Source organism: Passer domesticus, chromosome Z (genome assembly GCF_036417665.1).
Source record: "Passer domesticus isolate bPasDom1 chromosome Z, bPasDom1.hap1, whole genome shotgun sequence".
Lineage (NCBI taxonomy): Eukaryota > Metazoa > Chordata > Aves > Passeriformes > Passeridae > Passer > Passer domesticus.
The window spans coordinates 55,361,446-55,370,911 of NC_087512.1; positions in this window are offsets into that span (position 1 = coordinate 55,361,446).

A 9,466-nucleotide genomic window follows, 5' to 3' on the forward strand; every position below is an offset into this window, starting at 1 on the left:
TTTGGTGAAAAGAGGAGACATAGCTTCTAACTACAGTCTAAAACTAGACAGATATTTAATGCTGTTGCCAGAGTTCACTTTCAAGTAAGGCATTTAATTAAATGCATTCTTCAGAAGAAATAATTATTTCATAGTATTTTATGAAATAATTTTTTTTTTTTTTTTGCTGAGAAATATGTTTTTCTTTCAAAATACAGATTTGTCATTTAATCCTAACCTGAAACTAAGTCCCACACAGCAACCCACTCGTTTTCCCCACCCAGTGGAATGAGAGAATCAGAAGGATAAAAATGAGAAAACTCATGGCTTGAGAAAAAAAACAGTTCAATAGGTAAAGTAAAAACTACAAAAGCAAAGGAAAACAAGGAAGGAATTCTCTACTTTCCATGGCTGGGCAGGTGTTCAGCCATCCCCAGCAGAACAGGGCCCCACCATAAATAATTGTGATTTGGGAAGACAAACCCCACCACTCCAAACATTCCCCGACTTCTCACCACAATTTTATACGCAGATCATGAAGCCATATGATCTGGAATATCCCTGTGGTCATTTTGGGTCTGTTGTCCTGGCTGTGTCCCCTCCCAGCCTGCTCACAACTGGGGTAAGAAGCAGAAAAGGACTTGTTTTATGCAAGCCTTGCTCAGCAAACATTCCTGTGTTATCAACACTCTTACCAGCACAAATCCAAAACACTAGCCACTGTGAATAAAATTCTATGTCTGCCAAAACCAGCACAAGGATAAAAATTAACTAGGACTTGTGTTCTATTTTAAGCTATCTGTCCCTGCAATTGAAATTATAAATATGATTTATTATACTTTGATTTAGTAACTGTAGACATCCAAATTAATTTGAGTAAAGTATTTCAATACAGTATCAGCCTACTTTGACTTTTTGAAAAAAAAAAAGCACTAGAATATTAGAATATCATATTTGGTTGCATCCAGTATGTTACATGACCCATTTAAATATGCTTTTTAAAAAAATATCATATTTATATATGATATATAAATATATATACCGAATATATACTATACTATAAATATATATACTGAATATATACTATTTTTTCTCATTAATGTGGCCCCACATAAATATTGTTTAAGAAAAATATATGAAAATGATCCATTATAATTATCAGAAATTCTAATTGTTGTTTTGCAATTTTCACTAGCTATCATACCAGCTTCACAGAAGCACAAAAATTGTTACAATAATTCAAAGTTTTTGTCAGCTTGTTGCTGAATTATTGCCACACTTATTTTATCTAACTGAAGGCATTTGAAAACTGGAATGCAAAACTCTGGAAATGTGGAGGACACAGCATCAATCCCTTTTACACATTGATGTAATTTTTACTAGTCAGTGAAGACATTAACTGTATTTTTAAGGCTACAGTCATACTGGATAAAAAAATGTTGAAGTATTTTGGGATTTGGATGTCAGTTTAGACCTTGATTCCAGAAGTATTTAGAACATATGTGTGTATAAAGCATGGGCAGAGGGATCAACTCACAGACCTGACTTCAGTTGCTGAAGTTGAGAAAACAGCAGAGATGTCATCCACAAATGCATCCCTCTCCAGGTTGCTAATGCAGCCTTACCACGAGCAGGTAGAGAACAAGCTCAGAACAACTTCTGTGCAAGGGATGGTAAGGAGAACAAGCTACTGGGCTGACCGTCAACATGCTCAGTACTGCCACTGAGCCTCTGCTGGCAAGGCAGCGCTGAGCTGGAATGGAAAGGGGACAGATCACACTGTTCTGAACACATTTGATGTTGCTGGTTGATCTGTTGATATCTCATGTTTTTGGTACCAGGATTTCTAAATCATCAGGTCAATGATTCTCCTCCCGAATCCTTGACTTTCTGATTACCCCTGTTTCAGCCATCTTACCTCTGCCTGCAGTTTTGCTGTCCTTATCTTGCACAGGTCTTCAAAATTTCTCACAGCACTTCCTTACAACTTAGCAACATTAGAGGCCTGAGAAAAGGTTATGTGTACATATCGGAACTAGACTGTGGGTGAAACTTGATGGAAGAAGGAACAGAGAGATAAAAATCAGCACATTTAAAGTTCATTAGGTGGTAGTATTGGTGAGTTATCATTTCTTGTAGAGGTACTGCACAGCCTGATTCCAGGGTTGCCATAATTTAAAATAGTTGGCTCTTTCCAAAAGGATGGGGAAAACTAACAAAGGAGGTTCATAAATTGGATGACTTTTAAACACATTTTTTTGTTCAGTTTCAAAAACTCTACAAAAATTCAAACTTCCCAAACTGAGTCTTGTATTCTTCACCAGATAACAGTCACAGGTTCTTCATTATCTCCTAAGTCTATTCTTACTCTTTTTAGCTCAACTGTACCTGCATAAAACTGTGAAATCTAGAATTACTTTCCAGTCCAGATCTGATGAGTTCTATAGAAATAGAATATTCCTTTTGATTTCCACTTTGGCTATTGGTTAGAGCCATCCTGTCCCAGAAGCCAGTACAGCAAATATCACAGACAAGTGAAGGAAAAACTGAGCTTCTATCATGCAATATTGTCCTGGGATGTAGTGTAACAGTGTGAAGAAGAACACAAAATCCACAGTGTTGTGGGTGATGTCATAGCTTACCTCAGTTACCCAGGTCCTTCCCCAGGTGTCAATCACCTCTCCTTTCCCCCAGCCTTGACCCCTGCTGGCTACTGTCTATCAACCCAGAAATTCCAGATAACATCAAGTGATTGGCAGGTTCAAAGGACCCATTCAAATGGACCCACTGGGGGGCCATTGGCCCATCCAGGTGTCCCTTTCACCTGAGACCCCCTTCCCCCATACCTGGTTGGTGGTTCCTGTGTTCCCTCCTCTCCCCCTCTCCCCTGGGTAAAAGCACACCACATGTTTGGGAGTTCTGTTGGAGTTGTTGCAGGATTCAGAGGCCATGCAGCCCAGAATAAAAACTCTGGATTAAAAACCCTGCATCAGGACCCACTTCTTCCTTCACCGTTGCCTTAAAAGGTTTCTCCAACACAGGGAGGTCTGAGGAGTGACCCTCTTCTACCAACAAGCTCCAGCCCATAAACACTGGAGCTTGGGACATGCCTGGACTTGTCCCCACATGCCCATCTGTGACCACAGGTAGCTAAATAGCGTCTCTGGGGTGAAAGGACCACAGGTGCTGCTATTTGGTTCAGCAGCAGGGACCAGACAAGCCAAGGCACATCCCGTTCAGTAATATTGGTAAAATCCAATACCGCAGGTCATAGAGAAGTATTTCTCCCCTTTCTCTGCTCCATATCATAATTTACACCCTGAGTGCCAGTGAGGGACAAATATGCATATGTTTTTCTTTCACTTCCTCAATAGGACTGTAGGAAGCAAACCCCAGTTATGGTCTGATCCATCTTTCTGTGCTGTAATCACTGAGTAATAGTGAAACGCCAATCACACTGTGTGTCATCTCTCTTCTGAGATTTCTTTCTCAGTAGTGTATCCTTCAGAAAAGTTCTTTGTTTTGGGAATTGATGGAGAAGGAAGACTTGCTCACCATATGATGATCAACAAGTCTCGTCTTTATTCCCGAATCACCGATTATTATACACCTTTTAATTAGCTCATGCATAGTGCAAAATCCCAGCTCACCATTGGCTAATTAGTTATCAGCTATTTACGTGCTGTTTTGGTATAACTACTTATTACTTTCCCAGGCTGTCCCGCTACACCACCTGCTCGGTGCATTACTTCATCCGTGGGCCAAGGACACAGTTTAATTGGAATGGCAACTCCCTCATTTTCTATCTTGGTCAAATTAATCTCACTGTGAGCTTTAGCTCGGAGCCAGCTTGTTACAAAGCTCTCAACATTTCCCCCGTTTTCTTTTAGGGCTAGAAGTGTTGTTTTCCAAGCCCTTTCCATCATCTGACTCACCATTCTTGGTATGCAATTAAGCAAGCATGGTGATACAAGCATTAGCAATACTATCATACAATATCTCTATAGCATATTGATACAGAATGATCTGATAAATTCATACAACACATACTCTCAAATTCTTCACAGCCATGGCCTTGAGCTAATAATAAGAAATCGATTGCTGCTCTATTCTGCAATACTGCGTGATTTACACTTTGTACATCTTGAGACAGCATGTCCAATACCTGGGAGGTGGTGTTCAGTTCGTCTTTGGCCCAGCAGCCTAATTGCTTGGCCAAATTCATGGCCTTATTCGCTGCCCCTCTAGGTAAAAGTGTGGCTACTACTACCTGTTTCAGCTCGCTCCAGAATGTGGGTTGCCCTATTTGGCAGTCCCTCTGGAGCGAAGAGAACAGGACTTAAGTTGCTTGATGCAGTCGTCTAGTGCCTCCTCAACCCCACAGTCCTTTTTTAATCGGTCCAACAATGGATGTCTGTGTGAGGGGCACAAGCTATCGATAGCGCGAAGCTATTATGTGAGTACGCGCTTGCTTTTCTACTCGCTCACACAAGGTCTTAAGTTGCTAAGTAACATATGCCAAGATAATTTGCTCCGGGGCTTCGTATAAGCCTAACGATCCTCCCAAATCAAGCCCTGTGAAATCCCTTAGTGCTCGCTGCCACGAGTTCTGCAAGTTCCAAGAGAATGGGCAGCTTGGGCACCAGTTTTGCCGAAAGGTCGATTGCTCCAACCAAAACACCTTATTACAGCCTCCACAGTCTAGCGCAATCCATGCAGCGCATTTATTGTCCCCACAGTCCAGGCACGGCTGTGATTGAGGAGCTTTTACTTCTACCCTAAGGTCCTGACGCCACTCGATCCAATTGTCAGGAAGATGAACGCAGGCACGTCGCGCGTCGTTAGAGTAGGGCTGAAGGCGTTGCAAATAGGGTCGCAATATCAGCGTCAGTTTGTTGTGCACCCTCTCTTTGTCCTCTGGTGACAAGGCCACGACGGTCCTCAACATCTGGTACAGCTCGAGTCCACTTTGCGGGGATCCACAAGAGTCCTGTTGGAGAGGAAACACAAAGATATCCCCTCCCCCAGTATAGTACCCTGGCAGCTACTCCTGCTACATAAAGGGAGTCAGTCACAATATTTAAAGGACCTTTTAAATTCATCATTGCTCATACTACAGCTAAAAGTTCCAATGTCTGTAGACTATCCCTGGCATCTGCATCTAACAAATGTTGTCGCCACTGTCCTTGCTGTTTCCATGTCACGGCTGCTCTCCTGGACTTTTTACCAGCGTCCGTAAAGGCCGTGATAGCCCCCCTTAATGGTGACAAACTCCGAATGGGTTTTGTTATCCGGTCCCATTCTGTCATCCACTGGAGGGGACTAGGATGCAGTTTCCCAGTCTCCACGACAGCTCCAGCTCCTAAAAGGGCTTCCTGGACCTCGCCAGAGTTCACCAAATACCAGTCAAGCGTGTCCTTTTTGATGGGCAGTCGCATCGTGGAAGGCTCCGCTCCTGTAACTTGGATTGCCCTAAAACGTCCTTTCTTTATGAGGGATGCAATCATTTCAATTTTCAGTCTCACAGTTCTCTGTTGCTGTAGCGGTGGAGAGAGCCACTCCAATACCCTGAGCTCCCCCATTTTCTTTTCAAGCTGAGACAGGGCACCTGTTAAAACACAAACAAATCTCACATCTCTGCAGGACTGAAGAATCTTTTCAAAATCTTGGAGGTGAAGAATGGGTCCTGGTTTCATTTTGTAATGTTACATAAAGAAATGTTAAGATAAGAGTAATGATAAGAGTAATTAGGAATTAATTTAGATAATACACACAATTAACAACACATATAAGATCAGAAAATTACTAAACACTACAACACTGAACTCTTATCCCAGAGTCTGCGACAGCTGACAAACCTTAAAATGACAGAGAATTGGAGAAATCATGTCCAGATTCATGTTTCCCCCAACTCCCTCTGAAAATGGCTCAGCCGTCATAGATGGTCAAATTGCCAAGTCAAAAGGACTTGAATACTTTTTGATGCAGAAAACATCTGGGTTGATTGTCAGTCACTCCATCCAAATAGAGTTAGAACTTGGCCAGAGCTCAAACTCTAATTGGTGAGTATCACTTAACATACTTTTTAAACAGGACTTTTAAAAACAACTGTTGTAAACAAGAAACCTTAGGGTTACAAACTAATTAAACTAGCAAATAATTGAATCTTTCTGAAGTTTCTGTCAAGACAGAGATTTTCCAAACACAGCAAACTTCTTGAATTCTCTGCTGGGGTATTCCTGTAATAATAATTAAAAGAACTACAAAACTGGCAATTTGGATAAAAACCCTCAGAAACATCTAAATAGTTAGGAAATAAAAAGACAGGATTCTGAAGAGACACATGTCTTGCAGGTGATCACACAAAAAAAATAGAAAAACACATGAAAGCTGGCTGTAAATACTACAACAATACCTTAATAATAATTCTTATCACAAAAATCTGAAAACTTCTTAACAAAAGGTGCTTGAAGGGGTTAAAACAACTTTCCCAAAATATTAATCTAGTATTAACAACAATCACTTATCTATCAGCATAACTTACAAAAACTGGAAATAACAAAGATTATAAACTTAATATAAATAATTCTTAAAACTTTGAATCTTGGATAAATATTTTAAAACTGAGAAAGATGACAGATAATCTTAAACACAAATAATTTCACTTAAAATAAGGACAGTACAAAATAATTAGCACATTTACATCCATTTATCTAATGCCATCTCTTAATGAATAGAAGAAAGCAAAGACTATAAAGCCCATAGTATACAGAAATATTACAGTTTAAATCTTCTCATATGTAGTCCAAACATAAACTAGGAAGTTTACTTAGACTCTGCCCCCCTAAAAGGTTGTTCTCGCCTCAGGCAACGGAAAGGTAATAAAGCCATCAAACTTAAAGCCATCAAACCTAAATACTCAATCACTTTTAAAAGCAAACACATTTACAAAAAAAACTGGTAAACAAACTGTAAAGTCTGTGGAACAGTTGGGTGAAATGCCCCGTATAACATCTGGATGAAGCACTGTGTGAATTTTCAGAAGTTTTCTATCCTGATCTTGAAGGAAATTCCTGACCTGTGTTTTCTCAGACACTTGGTGGAATTGTTGCGATGGGCTGGTTGCCGGGCAGCTGTGACAGGGCGGTGCCCCGAGGAATGTCTGCTCGCGCCTGTCTCGTGCCTGCTCCGGCGCAGCCTCAGTCTGCGCTATCCCGGGGGTGCAGAAAGGAACGCTCTCGCCCGGACCCGCGGAGCCCCGATCTCCTTTGGGCTCCGCTCTGCCTGGATTTCCACTCGGGCTGGTTCTCCCTGGCTCTGTGCCAGCACCCGCAGCCAGCGGGAGCATGTCCCACACCGCTGGTGCTTTTGTGTGCTTGCAAAAAGTGAAAAAGCCCTCCTAGTTCCAGCTTTCGGGTTTTGCGTTACTGGTGTGCGTCCGCCGCCGCTACCATTGGCACTGCGCTTATCGCTGCCACATATTCGGCTGCTGCGTCTCGCTTTGGCCGGCTTGGCCCTGGCCGGCACTTCCCTCGCGATCTGTGCGCTTTCCCCACGGACAGCTGCCATGCGAGTTTTTGTCACCGTGCGTGTCACTGGACCCGCGGTGCGCGTAACCGCCGCCAGCACCGAGCATTCCACCGCCGCAGCGCTCGGTCTGCTCCGCCGCCGCACTGCTGGGAGCGCCGCCACCATATGCGTTTTCGCCGCCGCGTCTGCCCTGGGCTCTCCCGCGGCGCGCGTAACTGCCCTCCCTAACCACGCCACTGTATTAACTTATGTAGTGCACAAGGATCTTGAGAAACTCCTAGTGCACACCCGTAAGCTAACAACTGTGGGAGCTCTTTCTGCAAGTCTATGTCCTTAATCTGCTGCTTTCTTAAAAAGCAAATAAATAAATCATATGCTGCTTGCCTTTCCATTTCTAATCAGCGCTGTTGCAAGGCTTACAGACTTCGGCAGCACGTAGGCTGGGACTATCTTTATAGCTCCTAGGGCCGCGACCCGCAGTGGTCGTTTGCCGTCCCCCCCTTGCTTCAGAAGGACCCGCTCCTACTTCCCCATCCGTGGCAGCCGTTTCCGTCCGTAGTCGTCGATGTCGGGGTCAGCCATTTGATGGAGAAGGAAGACTTGCTCACCATATGATGATCAACAAGTCTCGTCTTTATTCCCGAATCACCGATTATTATACACCTTTTAATTAGCTCATGCATAGTGCAAAATCCCAGCTCACCATTGGCTAATTAGTTATCAGCTATTTATGTGCTGTTTTGGTATAACTACTTATTACTTTCCCAGGCTGTCCCGCTACACCACCTGCTCGGTGCATTACTTCATCCGTGGGCCAAGGACACAGTTTAATTGGAATGGCAACTCCCTCATTTTCTATCTTGGTCAAATTAATCTCACTGTGAGCTTTAGCTTGGAGCCAGCTTGTTACAAAGCTCTCAACAGGGAATACTTTTGCTTATGTCAATCAAACAATTTAAAATGTAATAAACGCATATATGATTTTGACAACTTTGCATGAAAATATTCTTGACAAAAACTGGTGTTTTTTCCTGTTAAGATGCATTGTTTTTACAAGCCTCTCAGCTATAGGTTTTGTATTTCACTAATCTTGAATGGATTTTGATTTATGTTTAGCCAATAGAAATAATTTTAAACTGTGCATAGAGAACTATTGCTGTGAACATTCTGAAATACATGAGCAGGAGATCTTTCTCCTTTTTAATGCCTTTATTAAAAAGAATCAGCTCAGGTGGGGAGAAATCGATGGGTCGCGCCCACGCCGCCATTGCTCCCAGGCGTGGCACGGAGGAGGAGGGTGATGCAGCTTTGTCCGCTGGTCTGCAGACAGAGCTGGGGATTCTGTCCTCATGAGAGATTAGGAGATTCCACCTTTTCGGTCCAACACCTTGGGTCCTCTTTCTAGATAGCATCTTTTTAGGTTAGGGTGAGAAGCAAAAAGGATCCAAGCAGGCACTGGACTATGCTCCCATCCTTAGACATCGCCTAGCTCCCCTAGTCCTATGTTGGCTCGTAATTTTTAAGGTTTTTCCTGGAAAACTGCAACATTTGGTGCAATGCATTTCTCATCTGCATACTAGCTCTGATGCAACTCCCATTCTCCTGGTACCTGCGGGGTCTGGTGTCATTTCCTGGCAAGCATCAGTGGGACAATGATTAATCACCAACCATTAACAGGTAATTGAAGAAGAACTCTTAACAATCAAGCTAACTTAACAGCAACTGGTCCAGTCTGTTTTAACTCTGCAACCTTAAAAAAAATAGATAACTTTTTATTCATTACAGTCCCCCTTCTTTTTCTTTGATCAGGCTTAAGCTTAAGCTTGCATCAACTTATAATTTTTGGCTCATTAACATAGAATTTCCTATATTTTTTGTATTGATTATAAATATCCTGAGCACTCTGGTGATTATATTTACCCAACTTCATTACCTTTTTTGGTTTTTTCAGGTTAAT